General features: G+C 39.8%; 2 protein-coding genes across 2 annotated transcripts in view; both read right to left on the reverse strand.

The window, feature by feature from the left end:
• Nucleotides 1-20,872, reverse strand: part of Csmd1 (CUB and Sushi multiple domains 1) — a 1,642,848-nt gene that overhangs the window by 1,571,176 nt on the left and 50,800 nt on the right. The window lies entirely within an intron of this gene.
• Nucleotides 1-20,872, reverse strand: part of C030002A05Rik (RIKEN cDNA C030002A05 gene) — a 138,762-nt gene that overhangs the window by 110,080 nt on the left and 7,810 nt on the right. The window contains exon 1 of the mRNA XM_030243881.1: nt 1-20,872. This exon is cut by the window's left edge and continues 110,080 nt beyond it; it is cut by the window's right edge and continues 7,810 nt beyond it. The gene's annotated coding sequence lies outside the window, so the exon portion shown is untranslated.

The raw sequence follows: 20,872 nt of genomic DNA on the forward strand, positions 1-20,872 counted from the left end.
GAAAAAGTTCTGTCTTACCAGATGCACACTGGAGATTAGGATTCCATTCTCAGACTTTTCCTGACTACAATTAATCTTAGCAAGAGCCACTGACAACCCACTAAGCAAGGGAATTGTCCATGTGTTTTCAGAACCGTGCTCACAGTGCCAAGTCACACACTAACCCTTACACCATATTCTTCAGGGCATCATAATGAGGAGGGCTTCTCTAGACAGCAGCTGCCAGAGATATTACTGTTTGGACAGAACCCAATTATGGTGCATCCTTCTTAATTAATGTAATTATCAAAGGAATCTATAAAAATAGGGCTCTAATTAATTGTATCCAATTAAGATTTAAAATTATAAATCCAGTGATTATAATTTCTTGTATTAGGTATGATATTTCAATTCCTGAGAAATACTTCTGTAGGAGGCAAATAACAATTTGGCACCTAAAACAGCAGAAAGAAAGATTTTGAGCGTATGGATAGTAAATTAGTTCTTAAAGATCGCGGCCGGGAAATGAAGGTCATGAGTTCTGGAAGCTCTCTATCACACATATGAGAATTATTTACAAATATGTAAATATGTATTGCATACATATGCATGTCTACATATATGCACATATAAAAATGTACACTTATATTTAACTCATTGAACTTCAAGTTCAATTCTGAGAATAGTTTCTCCTTCAAACATGTTGAAGGCAAAGAGAAAAATGTAACATTGTGACATTTACAGATAGGAAAATGAGGTGGGGAGACGATGCAAGTGAGGTAAGCATACTGTAGGATGCACAAATCATTTTATCCTTACACACTGTAAGATAAAAATGTGGAGTCTTCCTTCCCTCTGTAAAGTTCCCAGGTCTTTTTCTAGGATCTAATTCATACCAATAAGCCTGGAGAGGTTGAATGTAATAAAAAATTAGATGCTCTCAACTTCAAGAACACTACGGATTTTCTCAGCTTAAAAAATTCATGTACCAGACTAGAAGTAGAGAAACTCTACAAGACAGACCCATGGACATTCATACCTTGGACCACTGCTATTCCACAGGTCTTGACTGACATCCCAAGTAAGACAAGGGATATTCCTCCAGACAGATGGAAGGTGCTCTCTGCAAGGAAATGGGATACTTTCTCTCTGATGTCAAAATGCTGGGCAGGAGCCACTGTAATTCATTTTCAGAAACATCCTAAAGGCTACTTAGCTCCTTTGTCTAATAAGGTCATGCTAAATTAGGTCTTACAGATTGTAGCTGCCAAATGAAGGGCATGGGATCAAAAGCTCTCCATCACACATATGAGATTTTTAATATACATATGAATATATAACATGCATATAAGTATACACACATCCATATATTATACATGCTTATAAATTTATATTTAATGCATATGCATACATGAAAGAAAATGCAATACACTGCCATTTGTTAACATACTCCACTCACACCCTAGTAACAGAGTTTCCTCCATTGATTTATCATGTTTGTGAGTAGCTATGTGTCTTAAGGAAACATTTACATGTAGATTAACAACCACAGATTCTGATATACATTTAGACACTGAAGTGTTTGCACTGAAACATCCAATTTAGGAGAATCTGCATGCTATCTTCCTTGCTCGTGCCTGCTCCCAGCATGTGTTTTCTTCCTAGAGTTTCCATGAACCAGCACATGCAGAGGAGACACTGCTGAGGTTTCCCGGGCTGTCTGCAGCAGAAGGTGAAGCAGAAAGCAGGATGATGACTGCATCAATTTAACTCTCAATTATAAGCTTCCAGGCTTCCTGAGCAAACCCAAGGGAGGGGTGGATTAGAGCCTTGGGCTGTAGGACTGGGAAGACCATGGAGCCTCACACACCCTTTCCAGGTCTGGAGACAGACATCCATTTGGATATGACTGGCGGAGGCTCAAACTTTCAGCAGAGACACTTGATGCATAGAAGACTTGGCACCGTGGCCACATGGAGACCCATCTGTCACAGTGGCATCCTGCCGATTTCAAAGTTGCTTGAATCTTTTCAGCAAATTCTAGGTACCATGTGTGCGTGCATCATCCCAGGGATTCAGTGCAGAGCATCCAGTGGGATCCCTTCCATGGGAGGTCCCTCTCTGCTCCCACCTATCCCTGCCCCAGTCTTAAATGAAACCTGTGGCCACTGATATACAGAATGAGCTCCATTTGCCCTGGAAAGACAAAGCCAGCACTTCAAAGGATGTCCCAATGCCAAAAAGACAGGTGGTGTTCAGCAGGCATCTGATGAAGTCAGGAAGATAACTCAGGGCATAAAAATGTTTTTATAAAAGAAAGTAGAGTACTCTCCACAGGAACACTTTGAGGGCATTCTGTCTATGGCCACAATTATGGAGCTAAATCGAATGTTAGCACATTTGGGTTGCAAGAACATGGGCTAATTCCGAATTAAGGACTTGTTCTCAGCATCAGCAGATATTGTTGGCAGTACTCAGGGGTGACTTCAAAATAAGGCACAGTCTTTTGTAAAGCATGTCCTGGTGACAGAACTGTATGCATTGGAATCCTGAATGCACTGTCCAGTCTTCGGGTCAATTGTGTGCTGGTGAAAATGGTTTTGTTCAATCACAGAGTTCATATTCCTCTTTTTGCATTGAAATTTGAAGGCTGACGGCAGTTGTTTAGGAATATCAAATGTTCATGTGGCCTGGAAATTTCATAATTTTATTCTCCCTAACAGCTGACTTAGATCCTATTGTGTATATAGGCCACATTTTCTTTAACTGTGCTTCTGTTGCCTGACATCTAGGCTATGTTCATTTCCTTGAACATGTGCTGTTATGAACAATGAACAAAGATGGTAGGTGTCTCTGTGCTGAGACACAGAGAGGTGTTGTAATCTCAGGAGAACACATCACATATTTTCTCTAATTGGTGGAGTCTGACTTTCAACATTTGTAAATGTGTAAAGAAGGGATGCAGGGGACTCTATAGTCTATCAACATAGAGAGGATACCACAAAAGGAGAGAAAGGTGTTGGGAAGGGGATTAGAGGCTGAAGTCCTACATGAGATGAAAGTGACTGGGCACTCCTGGAGAGTAGAGGGCAGGATGGGAAGAGGAGGGGGAAGTAGCAGAAAAAAGAATGACAAAAAGCAATTTTGGTAAAAAAAAAAAAAAGAAATCAAAAACAAAACAAACAAATAAAAAACCCAATACTATAATGCAAACTCTTTGTAAGGCAATACTTTTAAATGCATGTGGGAATCAATTCTTTCCTTCACAGCAGAACAGGAACTAGAGAAGTTGAACTAACACAGATTCTCCTGCTTTGAAACTCTTCAGTCATCATCTCCACAGAAAATACCTTGTATAAGAGGTCTGAGAATTGTCTTTAAGGGTGATGTTATTTAAGCACATCTTCTATGCTAGTATGGGTGCTGAGACATTATGTGAAGTGAAAGGCTTACTGGAACCTGGGTTGTCACTAATCTCTTGGGCAGTGGTCCTCAACCTTCCTAATGCTATAAGGCTTTAATATAGTTTGTCACACTGTGGAGAGATCCAACCATAATATCATTTTTGTTGTTATTTCACTGTAATTTTGCAACTTCTATGAGTTGTAAATATTTGATATGCAGGATATCTGAAATGTGACCCCTGTGAAAGTGTTACTTGATACCACCCCATAGGAGTTACTTGATACCACCCTAAAGAGGTCACAACCCACAGGTTAGAACCACAGCTTTAAACAAATATTGAAAGTATGCCATATACTCTCCAGAACTCTGAGGGCATTTACTCCTGGAGATGTTCATTTCCCTTTGTCAACATCAAGGTCTTGATTTTATAGTGTCTCTCTGTCCCTAGTTGTGGGATGGCAGTCACATGACTCCATTCTTGGGTTTCCACTGGTGCTGGGCATTCAAACTCAGGTATTCAGGCTAGTTCAGCAAGAACTTTTATGGCTGAGAACTCTCCCCAACCCTTTAAAGCATCCTATAAATAATAAATGCATTAAAAGAAACTAAAAGGGAATAATAAATCAGAACCACTGACTGAATGAAGGTTGTCCACCATGCAGGTAGCCACATATACATGCAGTGTTTCAAAGATAGGATGGGCGATTTTATGAGAAGTTGATGTTGGTGAAGCACAACCTTTTAGACAATGGATCTATGTGTTTCTCTAATAAATCTGCTGTAGCAAAATATTCTCATGGTTGTTTCAACCAGCTTCCTCGAGTGATAGATTTTGTACTTCTTCACTAAGAAAATTGGAATGTGAATAATGAAGTCTTAAAGAGGAAATGAAATGCATCCTGGAAAGACTAACTTACACATCTAGAAAATATAATGTTTCTTAAAATTAAGTCTGATAAAACTATTTTCTACAGAGAAGTACCACTCTTCCATGAGATCATCATTTCACTTGACAGTCATGGATGGAGTTACTTACAGCTGACTCTCAGACGCTGTTTGTGGCCTAGGCTGAGAGCCTTCCAGATTCTGAGGAACCTATCCAGTTCTGTGTCATGTGCATATGGGGGCTTCTGGGAATGGCGAAATGAAATGTGCCATCTGCCCCCACTCCACAATAAGAGGATGGAACACAGTGGCCTATTACGTAGAAATGGTGGGGAAAACTTAATTATACCTTAAAGTCTATTTCAGTTTTCCAAAATGACCTCAAAAGTGATGATTATTTTACATGAAATGTGGTACAAGTGTGATTTTATAGTATTTTTGTCTTCTTTAAGCTCATTCTTTAAAAACCACAAGGATCTCCCTATACAGTCACCTAAATATGTATAAATGTGTGAGCACTCATAGGGAGGGGTCTCTTCACCAACATTTTTGCAGAGTATAGGGAACATCATTTCAGAAACACCTACAAACCCTTGAATAAAAGTTAGGTGCACCATGAGAGCCTAGAGTTCTTCCATGCTTGTTCTAGCATCTGTAGAAGGCTGCCAAACATCACCAAGGACTCTCTAGGAAGTTGCTCCTCAGTATATACAGCAACAATGTGAGTTAGCTACTAAGGTCCTCCCTGAAACTTGAGACTCACTTCCTTCCATCTTCCTCTTATTCTAAGTACTCCTCTGTGTGGGAAACGCACTTCCTGTTATCACAGTGCAATTGCATCCATCATTCTTCCTGACCATTGCTCAGAGTTAAGTGGAGAGCTTCTGTAAGAAGTTTAGAACTTGGGAGAATATCTTCAGTGGAACTGAATTAGAAAATATCAGCTGTGTTGGCATGGCTTAGTATTAGTATTTCAAAATAGTGTTTAACTGTACATGAAAACTCTTAACATTGTCTTTCCCCTCCTGTTTTTCCTCCTCCACATCATCACCCTCTTCCTTATCTTCCTCTTCCTCCTGTTTCTCCTCTTCTTCTCCCTTTTCTCCTCTTCTTCTTCATCCTCTATCACTCTCTCCACTATCATACTCTCATCCTTCTATTTAGCAACAATTTTCATCGATCACACATTTTCTTCTGGCAGTAAACAATCTTGTGATTTAATATCATGTTCACATTGCAGAACAATTAGATGTATTCTATTAGCAAATGACCTCCCTTACATAATTAGTGCCAAAAGGGTTGATAGAATGAATTCCCTTTTAATGTAGTTGTGGACAGGATAAGGCTGTGGACTGTGGGCTTTCATTTTGTAAAGCTCCTACACCCAGATGTCCTCTTTAACCACAAGGAAAAGCTTCCACAAGGCCATCAGAGATTGGGATTCAGACCATCTCAGGGTGCCCTGTGGGAGAAGCCATTGCACAGTCCTAAGCCTTTGCTCTCAGGAGCTGTAAGGAAGACAGCAGTAACTTAAGCAGTGGACATGTGTAATGATCAATTGACTGGAGCATCAGTGCCGGGTATGAACCCTGTTGCATCCAAACTATTGCCTTGCATAGGTACCTCAGGTTTGGAAGTCCAACAGCTAGCAAGCCACATTGAACCTTGAAAGCAATGATAATTTCAGAGATGTTTGGAATATACTTTTTTTTTCTTTTTCTATACCAGTGTTCACTTGAAATGGATATCACTATGAGAGGTGTGGTGTGTGTGTTCCTAAAAGAAGCCAATTTTGCCCTGGAGCGTCTGAGCTCAGCTAGTAGCCAGTCTCATACAGGATAAAGTGTGCTGCAGTTTCTATGCCTAGCAGGGATTTAACATGCATAGATGAGACATAATTTCTTTTCTGGTTTACATGTTTTGTTTATGTTTATATGACTAAGAAAATTGCAAGCACTTTATAAAGTAATTTAATCAAAATATCTCATCTCATCTAAAAACCCATAACTCTCTTGTATAAACAAAGTTTTCCTATTAAAAATGTGAGAAGTTTCCATGCCATTTTTGTTTTGCTAGAGATCAGACTTGATGGAGTCTTGAATGAAAGACTTCTCATCAAACATGTCAAACGGGAAATCCACATAGAACTTACGTGAAGGGAACGTTGTCTGAGAATCACTCATTTTCCACTATGTTCACCAGGTTTCATATTTAATGATTTGTATGTGTGCTGCACATATGTGCACACAGGAAAAGATGTGGAAGTCAGCAGTCAGTGTCATCCAGTGTCTACCTCCACCAGTACCCAGCTTATTTGTCAAGATTCTCAGTGAACATAGAGCGCATCCTAGCAGGTAGGATGGCTGTTCAGTGAGCTGATGGTACCTACTTGTCTCTACTTCTTAGTGCTGGGATTACAGGCACAGGTCCTCATGCCTGGCTTTTCAAGTGGAGTTGAGAGTGTGACCTCAAGGTCTCAAATATGTGTAGCAAGCATTTTAGTGACTGAAATTATCTTTCCCAGAATTCTTTAAAATATGGAGGAAGATAATCTATCATAAGTTTTTACACACAGCAACAGACAGAACAGAAAAATGAACCAAGCTCTTCTCTGAAAACCTCACTCCTCTCTCCCCACCCGCATCATGGAATTCAATGGTCTTTACACCTACTGTGAATGTTAGAGAAATCCTTTAAACATCTTTGCACAATGAATGGCATGAGTGACTATATACAGCAAGTGCATTGGCTGGTTTTCAAATGTTGTGCAATATCTCACGTTTCTAAACCATGATACTCAGTCCCAACCTAAGTAGAAAAGAGCACACTTTCTTGACAGTTTGGGTTGTTTAATATCTGAGCTTTGGATCATGAAGAAAAGCCCCAAGATGGCTTCCTCAGAGAATGAAAACACATGATCACTTACAGTTTGAGAGGTGTAATTCAGTGTGACTTGATTTTTATTGTGAGAATGGCTCATGTCAAAGTAAACTTTAATTTCCAGCTGGGAGCATGTTAGGTATAATGTGGTTAGATGAATTCTTAGTTATATGACTTCTGTTTATGATAATACTCCACTTGTAATTGGATGAATAGGTAGAGTAGTAAATATTTAAAATATATTCTTCTGGTTGAGAAAGTGATTCCATGCTTCCTCCTCAAACTTGATATCTAGCACCACCTACAACAGGAATGGGGGTATGCGCATGTAATCATGGACTTTGGAAGATAGAAACAGGAGAAACACCGCGAGCTCAGGGATATCCTTGGCTACACACACACACACACACACACACACACACACACACACTTGATATAGATCTGAGATAGAAATAGAGATATACATAAACATATGTATATATAGATATGTTATAGAAATTAATTTTAATAATTTAAAAATAAACTACAGTGTTATAATCAGTCACTTCTCGTCTGGTGCTCTTTCTGACATTCTCTATCTGGGGAAGGATGACCTGTTGCTTCCAGTATATTCTATATGTACACACAGACACACAGACAGATACACCCACTTTAATTTCTCTGTATTTATGTACACATACATACATACATACACTTTAATTTCTCTGTATTTATGCATTGACAGCCAAAGGTTCATATTTGAATCCTAGTACATTTCCAGCTGTTTACTCTTTCCAGACAAGATCTCCCAAGCACAAGCAAGAGAGCTGATAAATGCATCTAGATAAACAAGCAAGCAAGAAAGCAAATGAATAAACAAATGCACGTTTTGAAAGGGAGCTTTGGCTCATGAGTTTCCCTTAAATGATGCCTTATGACATTAATGCTGATATTCATGAGACTGACATGTCAGAACTCCAAAAGACATCCCAGCACATCAAGTTTGAAATATTTAAATTGCAGGATAAGAAAACAAATTGCTTTCACGTGGTTTTTTTTTTTCTCTTGTGGAAAAATGAATAAGTGGATGTATCAGATGCAAACATGAATGTTTTATGGCCTTGGTTAGAGGGGTAATAAAACACCCATCATTTGCAGTAACATCCTTTCCTCTGACTCTGTCATAAGCTCTTTATCACCATAGTATTTTCTCTATTTGAAAAATCTACACATTTGACTAGGCAATTCTCTCACCTTAATGTCTCAGCCAGATCTCCTAGGAAATTGGGGAGTCTCAACTCTGCATATAATATTTGATGCATCACCTCTAGTCATGCTCTTTGTATCTGTCAAATGACTTACTTTGGTAAAGAAGTGATAGACGGGCTATAGATATATTTCAGTGGTTAGGACAGCCAAGAGTTTGATTCCCAGCATATTAGTTGTGAGGATCAAAACCACCTTTAGCTCCTGATCCAGAGCATGGGGAATCACACACCTTTCTCTTTGCCTCTCTGTACACACATGCACTTGCTCTCACATACAAATACAAAAACACACAAACACATACATACAGTAAAAATAAAACAAAATATAATATCAATGAGTGTTGATGATGTAGAGGAAAATATCAAAATGTAAAATTAGGAACGTATATGCTTCCTAAACCCTAAATTTCTTATGAAATCATACATATGGCAAGCACTCTAATTGTTGTTGTTGTTGTTTTCTTTGTTTTGTCTTAGCTAGCACCAACAACCAATGGAGATTTTGCAGTCTATATTGACCATTGTTTTATCCACAGCATATGTATGCCTCCCCCGCCTGCATCCCTGCTATCTACTTCCAACTGGACCATGAGTTTGCCTAGTGTTGCTCTCTCGAAAGGTCTACATTTCTATTTAAATATTTTGTTATTGGTAAATTTTTACCTTTCTTCTGTTTTTGATGTAGTGAACAAATATTCCTTTAAATTGACTTATAAACCATTCACATAGACCCCCAAACAAAGTTTTAAATCAAAAAATATCTAGCAACAGACTATGCTATTTTCCTCCTACAGTAACAGGAAACACACACTCATTACGCCTTTTGCTGAAGCCACAAATGGAGCTGTACCATTTGCTTTAAATGCAGTACTTAATATATCCTAATGTGAGCACAGAGAACTGTCAGCATCTCAGAGTATAGAATGCTCATGTGGGCCTCAGGATCTTAGCTACCGGGATCAAGGCTGCTTAGATGCCCATTGATCTGCCATGACAGTCCTTTATCCAAATATCAACTTAACCACTGAAGACTGCAGGTATCACATAGAGCTACACCTTTGAAAAAGACCCTGAATCTGTATTGGGCCATCCTAGGAAGGATGAAAGAGCAAGTGAAGCCCACTCTTAGTTCATCTGGGTAAAGAGCAGTGAAGATGGAGGCCAAGGACATGAAACTGGAAGTGCAAATTGTTCCAGATGAGACATCTGTGTAGACAGCTAGCAGGCATGCATCTCCTTAAATATCCTGACCATCATGAGCTCCTACTTCTGGCATTTATCATGCTCCCCATCAAACCCTCTGACCTGTAACATCAGGGTGGTTCTCCAAGCAGGCTGAAATTTCCCAGAACTCTCAGGCTATTTCTGTACATCACATTTTCACCAGAATGAGAAGGTTCTGATAGTCGATATCTAGATGACATCAACAGAGGTTACTGTACTAGAAAATTCCCAGTCACTTACCATGTCTCCAATGGAAAATGTAAAATTCCTTCAATTGTGCAAACAATACTCAATTTGGCTCTGCTTGCCGCACCCTTACAACGCTTGTCTCAAACATTCCTCAAAGGTCTTAAGTTGAAGGCTTCATCATCAACCTGCTATAAACTGGAGTAATGGAACCTGTGAGGGTAGTAGTAGTTGAGACTTTAGGGGGTACATATTTGAAGGGGATCCCTACATTATGATTTCTGCCTTTTTAAAAAGATAATTTCTCTATCCTAGCCACCATGTGATAAACATCTCTGTTTCATATCTCTTCAGTTGTGTTCTGCCTCCAAAACAGGACTGAAATACCCATGACATTGTGGGCCAAAATAATGCTTCCTGTCTCATATACCACAGAAATAGGCAGCTGACTGCCACATTCTCCGAATTTCACTGCTGGGATCTCCTTCTTAGCTGTCTCTGCTGTGCCTCTGTAGCTGTCCACAGCACCAGATCTACAGAGTGCATCTCTCAGCTTCTGCCATCTGCATGCCCTAGACATTTTTCTCCAGGAGGCCACCAGACCTCCAGGGTCCCAACACAACACAGTCCTTAGCACAGAATCCTTATCTGCACCCATGTGTATACTTACTACCATCTACATAGACTTCCAAATTCCTTTAGTCATGATACACTCTGACCAAAGAGAAAGGAGTCAGCCTGTCATGTATGCATCTCTGTTTACTGGAACTAGCACACAGCAGGATCTCAGAAGTATTTGTTCAATGAGTATGTGAACAAACTCCATGAGACACAAACACAAACATGGAAGAAAGAGCCCATGAAGAGAAACTTGACATTCTTCTAATTTATGAGTTTACTCTGCACAAATGTGCAGAAACTCTGGGCCACTGCCATGGACTGTGCAGCTGAGAGTGCTAACAAGTCACACCAGCACATGTTCTAGCTGGTTTCACATTCCCTGCTATGATTGGTGAGGATGGAAACACAGTTACATTTATCACCTGTCTTCCCATGGACTAATTCCTGCCAAATCCCAAAACATTAATATTCCCTACCGCAGGTTTCACATTTTAGGTCACTTATATTGCAGATAATAGCAGTTAATTTTTAATCTGAAATAAAAGAAGGTTACGAGGCTGCAATACACTGTGTGTTTATACATGTAGGAAGCAGAACTTTAAACGACAATTCTTAAAATGTATTTGCCTTATCACCTTAGAAGATAGAGAAGTCAGCTTAACATCCTCTACATTTGTCTTCTCTGCCATTGTACACACTGTAGAGCATACACTGAACTCAGCCTCACAGATTCTAATGGGATTTGAGCTAAAATAAAAAGGATAGTAAACATATATCTTTGCTTTTGGTGGGAGGCCATACGGAGATAAATTTACAACTAAGCATGCCTAGGTTACATGACCCATTCAAGATGGGTTTGATCTCAGGGCTTACACAGATATACAGATTTTCTATTGGACTAATATTATTGATTGGAGTGGGATAATGCACACTTTTATGTTAAGTGTAGTGAAGTTATTTGAGGAAGAAACAGAAGAATGACCTATAACTCAGCTCCTTTTTTGAAATAGTGCGTTTACCTTCAAATTTAAGCATGCCTGTGGTAGAGATACTTTAGTTGCAGTGTTCAGCTCTCTTACTCCTTGATGTGTGGAGTAAACCTGCCATCCCTTTGCTGAGAGGCACAGCATGCCTTTGCCTTTGACCAACATCATATCCGGGAACCTAGTACTGTTATTGCTTCTTGAGGTACTTATTTGCTGATATCAAGTTCACATCCTGATCCTCCCTCCTGCCCTGGTGAAGACACATCCTGGTAAATGGCATCCCATGCAGTTTCCCCCACCTGGGAACAGTGGCCAAAGAACACTGCCTCACCTGCTGCTGACTTCATGGGGGCAACTGAGCATCATTTTAGTAGCTTCACTATATAAGCTAGCTTTATCATGCAAGATGGGCAAGGTAGTTCCTCAAATATCATCTCCCTTGGACAAAGGAATCCAGTGCATATTTCTGTTTGAGACTGTGTAAAGCAAAACCAGGTGGTATGCATTTAATAAGCTGTTTTCCACATGCTGTGATAATACAAGTGATGGGTAGAGAGCAGCCACCTTGTGAGGTAAAGTGAGGCTCAGAAATCTATTCCCAGACTTCACTTTGCTAAGTGTGTGGGATCATTTTCATTTGTTTTCCAGTCCCGGATTCAAATGGTTGCCTTACAGGTTTATATGCTTCATAAATGTTACTTGGACAACAGGATGCCAAGAGGACAGGTGTCCGCCCGGCCTAGGAGGCTTCTGCCTCAGGTTCCAAGGGAGCCACCTTTGTTCTGGGACTCCGCAGCGGGCAGTCTGCAAGTGAGAGTGTGGACTACAGAGGCTAGCAGCTTCTGGGACAGGCAAGAGCCACAGAGCTTCTGAGGCGGCGCCATGTTCTGCTCCAGACAACAAGCCACCTTCCTGGCCAGAGGACAGGTGTCCACCCAGCCTGGGAGGCCTTTGCCTCAGGATCCGTGGGAGCCATCTTGGTTTCAGGACTCCGTGGAAAGTAGTCTACACAGGTGAGAGTGTGGACTACTGAAACAACGGCTTCTGTGACAGGCCAAAGCAACACAGCTTCTCGGAAAGATCCTGTTTTCATCTTCGGCCAGGAGGAGGTCCAAACACCAGATAACTGTGCACCTTTCCTGAAAGAGGAGAGCTTGCCTGCAGAGACTGCTCTGACCACTGAAACTCAGAGGAGAGATCTAGTTTCCCAGGTCTGCTGATAGAGGGTAACAAAATCACCAGAGGAATAATCTCTAAACAGAGACAACTATAACAACTAACACCAGAGATTACCAGATGGTGAAAGGTAAATGTAAGAATCTTACTAACAGAAACCAGGACCACTCACCATCATCAGAACCCAGCACTCCCACTTCGCCCAGTTCAGGGCACCCCAACACACCCAAAAAGCTAGACCTGGATTTAAAAGCATATCTCATGATGATGGTAGAGGACATCAAGAAGGACTTTAATAACTCACTTAAAGAAATACAGGAGAACACTGCTAAAGAGTTACAAGTCCTTAAAGAAAAACAACATGATGCCTATGGAACAAGTAGTTATATAATGTGTCTGAATTACAAATCCAAAGCAAAAAGTAAAGACTATAGGGCTAGGGAGAAATATTAGTGATTAAGAACATTCACTGTTCTTGAGGGAGACTGCACTTTGGTTCCAAGCACAGACATTGGCAGCCTACAACTGTCTGAACCTTCAGCTCTAGGGAATGTGATCCCCCGAATCTGGGGTACCTACACTAACATGGGCACATAATGACACCAACACAAGCACAAAATAGAGACAAACCCTAGAAACATTAAAGATTACAAATAGTGTGGGAAAATAATATTAGTATTGATGAATAAAATGTAAGTTGCTAAGTTCCATATACTGAATATTAAAAAGTGGCAGGGTTGCATTCATTAAAGTCAATTATAAGTGGGATAGTTTAACCTTCAATTTAAACACTGTGGCTCCCACATAGGTTTATCCAATACTGAGATCTCTGATGCATTTAAAACTGTAAATTGACTTCATCCCCTTCTCTTCAGAGGCTTGTTAAATATAGCTTGACTCTCATTAAAAGACTAGCTTTTATATAAAATTGTTTTTAAAAAGTAACATTTGGTATGAAGTAACTACCCACTTGACATATTTCTAGGAAAAAAGAAGAAGAAGAAGAAGGAGAAGGAGAAGGAGAAGGAGAAGGAGAAGGAGAAGGAGAAGGAGAAGGAGAAGGAGAAGGAGAAGGAGAAGGAGAAGGAGAAGAAGAAGAAGAAGAAGAAGAAGAAGAAGAAGAAGAAGAAGAAGAAGAAGAAGAAGAAGAAGAAGAAGAAGAAGAAACATTTCTGAAACTCTGATTTCAGTGTAGAGAATATCTATGTGCTAAATTTGTTCCTTCTGAGGACGCATGACAGTCTTCCAAATCTCTTTGGAAGTTTGTCTTAAAAAATAATAACATACTACCTCATTGAGATCCTTTGTCAATTAAAAGAAAGTATAAATGAAAAGAATAAAAAATTAACTGGATTATAATTGGAAACAAAGCACTCCCTTGGAAAGTCTGTATCTCCACATTTTGGCAAAGAAAAACAACATTTGTGAGGGCTGCCATGTGTTAAGGAGCTTTCAGGATCCTGATCCCAGGGAGGGCTTTAGGCTCCAGCCTGAACAGTTTTGCATGTCCTCTTTAGAATGACACAGGGTTTTGAAGTCATTTCAAACCTCAAGTTACAAATACTTCTTAGAGGCATTCTTCTCGTTCTCCTTTCACAAGTCCCAGTCCTTGCTTGGATGTCTCCCCTTCTCTAAACACCAGTACCAGTTTCAGTCAGAAGCTAAGTCCCTTCTCCAGAGTCACCTCCTTGAAATGGCAGGAGCAAAATGCAAGAACTGAAGATGGGGTTTACAAACCTATTGAAAAATACAAATTCCCTTGTGTGATGATGAAGAAAAGGATGCTCTTTTCTCTTTCACCCTAGGCCAACACTTAGTTCATGGCTTTTCTGGAACCTTCAGCAGTTTAAAGTCTTGTCTGGGTAGTTTGGCAGCCAGTGTGGCTTTCCACTTTTCCTCCCTCCTTTTGTTTCAAATTCTTTCCATCTCTCTCTCCCCTAATTTCCCTTCTCCATCTCCCATTCATTCCTCCCTTTCTGGCTCCTTCCTCCCCTTCTTGTCCTTTCCCTTCCTTCTAGTCCCTCTCCCTCCCTTCTGCACTTTCCCTTCTCCTTTTTCTGTCTCCCAGTCCCCTCCCTACTTCCTCCTCCAACTCCACCCCTGCCCTTTTCTCTCTCCTTCCTTTATTGCCTGCATAGGCTGAGCTACATTCTATCTCTTTGCATGCTTGATAGCACTAGTAAGTTTGAACAGAGCCACAGCCTTCACTGGGATGAACACAGCCTGCCCAGCTGTATCATGGTGTATTAATATGCTGTTTAAATATAGTATACCCCCTTTTGGTAAATTGTAAGTGCCTCTGCCTCCTCACCGCCTGTTCCTGTGAGAACAAAAAAATAAAAAGTCATATTTTGGGTCTTTGTGTCAAGATAAGGAAAATTAATTTCAAAACCAACAAGGAGAGATCTGCTAGCCCAGAAGGTGAGTAAGTGCCAGTCCTCATTCTTGCCTTCAAGACAGGAAGGGAAATTCTTTTGCAGAGTTGCAGCCCAGGTGGCTGTGTGCAGGTAGGCTCTGCATCCTAGGGTGTTGGATGAGTCCCTGTGAAAGGAGAGCTAGTGTCCTGTCCTGGGCCACATGCAATGACAACTAGTCTCAGTCTTTCCCTTACCTCTTCCATCTAGGGATACCTGGGGTGGCGGGGGGGGGGTCCAAAATTTACAGAGAATAAACTTTGCAGCTAGCATTTATAGGGCAGACTGGGGCAGAAAACAGACCATCCCAATTACAGTTTTCATAGGTCATTGTTTTAAGTCATATAACTGTCAGAATTTTGGTGCCTTCATTTTGCCCAAATAGCCACTCTACCATAACCAGGCCTTAAATATTTTGTTCTATGACCCTGGCTTGTAAGCCTTGGTTCATTTTGCTGGCTTGAGTAGCTATAAATTTCTAAAATTAAAAAAAAACCATAATAATTAAGTCTGAATCCAATAAACTAAACAGCAAACCAGTATTCGTTCTATATTAGGTCTCTAAATATGTGTTGAATAAATGAATGACTATAACTCTACATTGCAAAAAGTTTTACTTTGTTTCAATATTTGAAGCAATAAAGCTATAAGCCTACTCTCATAGGCTCTGACATTCAAATATGCAAAGTCAATATTTCCACATGATATCTTCAATAAAATTAAAGAAGCAAGTTTCACCAGTGTTCATGTCTTGGTTAAATAAGATTGAAAATGGTCTGGAGGTAATTTAGTAGAAGACAATAAAAGCTAAGCTCTGTGATCAGGAAGTAAGGAGAACAGGAAAGGTCTTGAGTGAGTGCTCTTCTCAGTGACAACCAACAAAGTGACCTGAGGTGGGAAGAAGTACTGGACTGAAGTGTCCCTCACCCTACTCCCAGGAGGGAGCCTTGGACATCAAATGGTTCCTCTAAGGGCACTTATGCTGCCTTTGCAGAAACTCCACAGATGAATCTGCAAAACTGTGAGGAATAATGGGAGCCCAAAGCTCAGTGCATTAGGGAGTAGAGGCTTAATCAAAGGAACAGTGGAGGGAAATTGAAATAATCATGAGCAGGAAGGAGAGGTAATTACAGTTACAAAGTTGGCTTCTAGTCGGTTGTACAAAGTCTTCTGGGTTGTGTCCTTAACCCAAAGAGCCCTTGAGTGAGGAATAGAGATCCATTAGGAGTTCGTGAGAAAGAGATAAGATGCAATGTTCTCATTGGTTTTATATCATTGGATGGCAGACCTTATATTGTCATTTTAATTTTTAAAGAGAATACATAGGAATGTAAATAAATAAATGCGTAGGGAACAGGAAAACCCAAAATGGCAAACTAGTCTTCTCAAGGCCAATGGAGTATGCAACAAAAATGAAGGTTAGGAGCAGAAGACATGCACAGATGAGTGCAAAGAGAAAATTCAAAATAAAGTAAATTTTAAAAAATACAATTTTCCTATAAGCCATGATCACTAGAAGACTAAACTTGTTTCCATCAACTTCCAGGACAAGATATTTGTTATAATTATACTTTCCCAAATCCATGTTAGAAGGTGGGAGTTTTAAATATTTTCAATGGAACTATCTGTGGAACGTATAATATTTGTATTAAGAATCTAAATTACCTTAGATTTGGTAGATGGATTTTAGTGTTCATGGTTTACTTAAGTTGTTAACCTTAAGCTCTCACTTCTAAACATATTTATTTCATTGAAAAAGAAAACACACAAAGCCACATAAAGACTCGGCATACATTTTATTGCCCTTTGTGCCCAAAGTGTTCTCTTTATTAATGAAAACTTAATTTTAAGTGCTAAAGGCAGAATCTGGTGATAAGAGCCTATGTGTGTCACACGTGTGCTCGGAGTTACCTCTCAATGTGATTTGAGTCGTTCAAGGATGCCTGTTTGGTTCAGGTACAGGGACTTTTCAAAGGAAGATTGTTCAGGTGGCAGCTCTCATATGAAAGATTTTATTTTTCTATGATGAGTAATTGTGGGGACAGAAATGTTCTGATGGGTGGGAGAAAGAAGCTTTTCAAGGCACAAAAGAATGACAGATAGGATAGTTAGGCCCCCCACTGCACCAAATACCTCGCTGTGTCAATGTGCTCAGGCCTGAACAGAGAACTTGACCTCTGTGTGTCTAGACAGTATCAATGTCTGTGAAGGGAGGAGAAAATAAGAGCCTTTTCTGCCCCTGGCTCTTGAAAGTGTAGACAGTGCCATACCTTCTCAACCTGAGGCAAGTGTGATATACAGGAAGATGTTTGTTACAAACACAATTACACAAATACACAAATGCACAAACACATACACACACATACACACACATACACATACACACACACATATGCACTTTGCCTAGCTTTCTTTTGTTTTTAAAGGCTAACCATCTCCTCTTAAAATTTTACGTGTTTATTTATTTCACCACATTCTTTTAAGTAGCTCTCCTGGCCTCTGTGATTCATTCTACCCAGAGCTGTTTTTATAACAAAATACTCAAAATATTATCTGAACAAAAGAGAAGTATACATTTTCAATAATTAAACTTTCATGTCTCTTTGTGGCAACAGATAATTTAGGATAATAATGGGAAATAACATTCAAAGTGTACAACAAGAATGTCAGAGGAATGTAAAATCCAGCAGAATTATTGTTATTACTGTTTTTGGCTACTAATGAAGTTCTGCAAATATTGGACTATAAAAGAGCTTTTGGTGGCTTTCAAGACCATTTTTTTTTTTTTTGCTAGACTTTAAGGGTTGAGAGTTTAGGGGACGGTAGAAGGCACACCATTCTCATAATTAGATATCTTAATAACTCTACAATATTTCCTTCTACAATTATTATAGGATAATTTTTTGTTTGTTTTGTTTTGTTTTTTGTTTTTCAGACAGGGTTTCTCTGTATAGCCCTGGCTGTCCTGGAACTCACTCTGTAGACCAGGTTGGCCTCAAACTCAGAAATCTGCCTGCCTCTGCCTTCTGAGTGCTGGGATTAAAGGCATGTGCCACCATGCCCTGTGGATAATTTTTTTAAGTCCTCAAAACACACCTGTTTCCCAGGAACAAGTGATACAGGCAAAATGGCTTTGCTTTCTGGTAAGACAGATGAACCTGAAAATACCCAGAAAAATAGTTTATTGTGCCAATGCTCGGTGATTCCCAGACACCATGTCAAATAAGGCAAACATTCTGATATTTTTGGCACTCACAGAAAGTGTGCCAGGGCATGTGAATTTGGAGGTGGGCAGGGGTGGGGGCAGGTGTCTGTAGATACAGCTGTAACATGGGCTGGATTACAGGAATTAATGCTAGTAGGGTACAAAAAATTGAGAAATCAAAGACTGGTGGCGAGTGGGTAGTGTATCCATGAGAGAAAAAAAACAGTTGTTTTGAGGAAAACAAAAACAGAACAAAACATTGTTCATCATTTTCACAACATACTTTGGCATGTTTTGTGTGTGTGTGTGTGTGTGTGTGTGTGTGTGTGTGTGTGTGTGTGTGTGTGGTTGATGTATGGTTTCTGTGTACATGATCCTGTGGGTGGGTGGGATAGGAGATGTCTATACGTATATGCATGACAGAGCTCAAAACTGGGTGCCTTCCTCAGTCTCTCTCCACTTCATTTTGTTTAGACGAGGTCTCTCACTGAACATGGAGCTTGAAAATTCCTCTAGAATGGCTAGCCAGTGAGCTTCAGGAATCTGCCTGTCTCTGTCTCTCCACATTAGCTTTATAACCCATACCACCACACCTCTGGATGTTTTTTACACTGGATCCTAACTCAAGGTTCCCAATGCTTGTGTACAAGAACATTCATGGCTGATTTACATCTCTAGTTCCCATACTGTGGACTGGAGAAAGTATGAAACACTATTTCACTATGGTTTTTGACTGATGGGTTAGAATAGCATCTCACACACACACACACATACACACACACACACACACACACACACACACACACACACACACACACACACTGGCCACTCTTATTCCTCCTTTGGATAAATACACATAAGCTTGTCCATTTTAATTAGACTCTGATCCCATCTCTTGATACTGTACTGTTCTGTTCCTTAAACATTTTGGCTATGAATGTCTTATAGGAGAGTCTGTAAATACTTCTTTCTTAGGGGCTTCCTCCAAGCCCTGTGGACAGGTTTTGTTTGCCACATAGAAGCTCTGTTATTTTATTCAGCACCTGTTTTTACCTCTGCTTTTCAGGAAAGGGGGGCCATTATGCACTGTTGATGGGAAGTTTACATTGGAAGAGTCCTTATCAAGTCAGAATGGCACAGTTCCTCAAAACATCAAAAACAGAGCAAACCAGGAAGCTTAACAAGGAAAATTAATTCTGTAACATAATGAAAAACTATGTTCATAAGAAAAAATTAAACATTGTTCCCTTCATCTAAATAGAGAATTGATGTTTAATAAGAAGTAATATTATATAAGATGTATGTAATTACCCATTGATGCTGGTAAGTTATCACTGACATAAATTCTCACATATTTATATTAAAAAAAAACAGAGCAACCAGGTTATCTGGCACCTTATTGCTGCGCGTATACCTAGTTGCAATGAAACCTGTGTTAAAGTTGCCCTCTGATAGTCACAGAAACTCATCTTTCAACATGCAGAATGTGTGGATTTGAGCTACAAATCCATCAGAGGTGGATGGATAAAACCACAATAAATGTACATAATGGAATACCAGTCAGTATTTAAAAAGAAAGGAAATCTTGCAGTTCATGCCATTAAATAAAATAAGCCAGGTAACGAAGGCAAAAATCATGGTGGTCTTAAGTGGGTTAAATTGCTGAACTCAGAAACAAGAAGAAAGCTAATGGCTTGACTGGGAGGGGAATGTCAAGATTTGGTCAAAATTACAATTACTCAAGAAGAATGAGTTCCAGTACCTATTGTGTTATGTGGTGATTGCTTTTGTAGGCACAAAAGAGATGCTGTATACATTTTTAAGTGTCCCCCAAAATGTTTAAAACCATGAAGAATCTCTCATGTTGGTTGTTTATTTGTCAATGAAAAAGGATTAACTCACAAAATCTGAAAAATTGCAAAAGTTTTCAGAGGAGGTGTGACAGAGAGTTTAGGAAGCTAAACGCTATGGTGGTGCTCCAAGATGGAGGTGGGTGACAGAAGAAAGGGAACAGGAGAAGGGAGAGTCAAGGAGGTAGTTCTCATCACAGAAACCCTTGGGTTGGTGGTAGAGGGTGGGGCTCAATGACAATGACAGCAAGCACAGCTCAGTGGCCTGGCTTGGAGGAGCCACTGTAACATCACCATTATCTTGGCCAACATATCAAGAGGGTATTGATGGGAGAATATGTAAAGACAGCAAACACCTTCGAGTGGGAACTCCAAGGGTCTCAGTTAACTTTTCTTTTTCAGCTCTTCTTCATCTTCTCTCTCTCTCTTTCTTTCTTTCTTTCTTTCTTTCTTTCTTTCTTTCTTTCTTTCTTGGTATCCCGAGCATCTGGGCAAATTAACTTCTTTACAATTTTATTGTTTTAAAAATTGTGCTGGTCTAAGAGATTGTAGTATCATGAGATAATCTTTAAAATATAATACATTCTTTTTTCTATTTATTTATTATTTATTAGATATTTTCTTTATATACATTTCAAATGCTATCCCGAAAGTTCCCTATGCCCTCCCTCTGCCCTGCTCTCCTCCCCACCCACTCCCACTTCTTGGCCCTGGCATTCCACTGTACTGGGGCATATAAAGTTTGCAATACCAAGGGGCCTCTCTTCCCAGTGATGGCCGACTAGGCCATCTTCTATTACATATGCAGCTAGAG

The sequence above is a fragment of the Mus musculus genome, chromosome 8, assembly GCF_000001635.26.
Source record: "Mus musculus strain C57BL/6J chromosome 8, GRCm38.p6 C57BL/6J".
Lineage (NCBI taxonomy): Eukaryota > Metazoa > Chordata > Mammalia > Rodentia > Muridae > Mus > Mus musculus.